This window comes from Acanthochromis polyacanthus, chromosome 4, assembly GCF_021347895.1.
Source record: "Acanthochromis polyacanthus isolate Apoly-LR-REF ecotype Palm Island chromosome 4, KAUST_Apoly_ChrSc, whole genome shotgun sequence".
NCBI classification, from domain to species: domain Eukaryota; kingdom Metazoa; phylum Chordata; class Actinopteri; family Pomacentridae; genus Acanthochromis; species Acanthochromis polyacanthus.
This window is the reverse complement of record NC_067116.1, coordinates 3,521,556-3,523,233: the sequence shown is the minus strand read 5'-3', so window position 1 is coordinate 3,523,233 and position 1,678 is coordinate 3,521,556.

Here is a 1,678-nt window from a genome sequence, read left to right as displayed (position 1 = left end):
GGTTATTTTGCTGCTGATTTTAACCCTTCTCGCTTATTTTTCTGCTGATTTTAACCCTTCCCGGTTATTTTTGCTGCTGATTTTTAACCCTTCCCGGTTATTTGCCTGCTGATTCCAGCCCTTCCAGGTTATTTTGCTGCTGCTGATTTTAACCCTTCCAGGTTATTTTGCTGCTGATTTTAACCCTTCCGGTTATTTTGCTGCTGATTCCAGCCCTTCCAGGTTATTTTGCTGCTGATTCCAGCCCTTCCAGGTTATTTTGCTGCTGATTTTAACCCTTCCGGTTATTTTGCTGCTGATTTTAACCCTTCCCGGTTATTTTGCTGCTGCTTGTGCTGCTGATTAACCCTTCCCGGTTATTTGCTGCTGCTGATTTAACCCTTCCGGTTATTTTGCTGCTTATTTTAACCCTTCCGGTTATTTTGCTGCTGATTTGAACCCTTCCGGTTATTTGCTGCTGATTCCAGCCCTTCCAGGTTATTTTGCTGCTGATTCCAGCCCTTCCAGGTTATTTTGCGCTCTGCAGAGCACCTGGCAGCTCTAATTCTGCATCGTGTTGCTGCTTGTAGAGCACAGCGGCTCTTTGTTCTGGGTGAATTAATGCTGGCTGTTACAGGCTAATCTATGGAGACATTTTCTCACTTCCTGCCTTTGATCTGATGTTTTCTTTCTGATGCAACGTGGAAATTTCTCTGCAACCTCCCAGATCTGAGCAGATTTCAGGAGAATTGCCAGGAGGGGGAGAAAAATGTGATTATTTCAACCAATTTCTGATTTTCTCTGTGATGCTGAGCAGATTCGCTCCTGGGTACGAAAAAATGAGGTTCGCTCGACTGAAAGTTGATTTCCAACCGTATCGCAATTAATGCAACAAAAGGCTGCAGCCGGCCGGAGAGCTGCTTTTTCTCTGAGAAGATGAGAGTTTCTTCAGCGTTAAACCGAATCTTCACTGAGGAACGTCTCCAACTGAGAAAAACAGTTTGGATTTGTGCATTTTCTTCCTGTGTGCCGTCCATTTACCAACCTGAGCTTCAGGAGCATAAAAAAGAGGCTGAGATGAGATTTACTGTCCTTCAGTGAACAGTCATGAGGCTCAATATTGCTCATTTTAGTCATTTTGGACCATTTACAGTGGTTTTGGACCGGTTTTCACTCATCTTAGACTAATTTTGATGTCACTTTGCATAAGTTTCAGGTCATTTTGTGACCAATTAGAGTTATTCTGGCAAGTTTTCAAGTCATTTGGAACAAATGTTGAATTCATTTAGCTCAGGTTCTAGATGTTTTTGGAACACTTTTGAGTCATTTAGGACGTTTTCTGTCATTTGGAATAATTTTTGAGTCATTTTAGAGACAATTCATGGAAACTTTGAGCAGGTTTCAAGTTAAAAAGCAAAATAACTGGAACCTTGGTCTGTTCAAACTTTAACCATCAGGTTCTACTGATGTTAGAGGCCTCAACAGGTGGAGAATGTGGACCAGAGACTGGATTTTAGTAGAAACATGGATCCATCCATAGATACACCGACAGGAACTTTATGGAGTCACGGTACCAACAGTTGTTTGAAGATTTTGTACTTATTTCCCTTTTCAAAGGCCAATATTACTCATTTTAGTCGGTTTGGACCGTTCACAGTGATTTTTGGACTAATTTTGAGTCCTTTTGCACAAGTTTAAG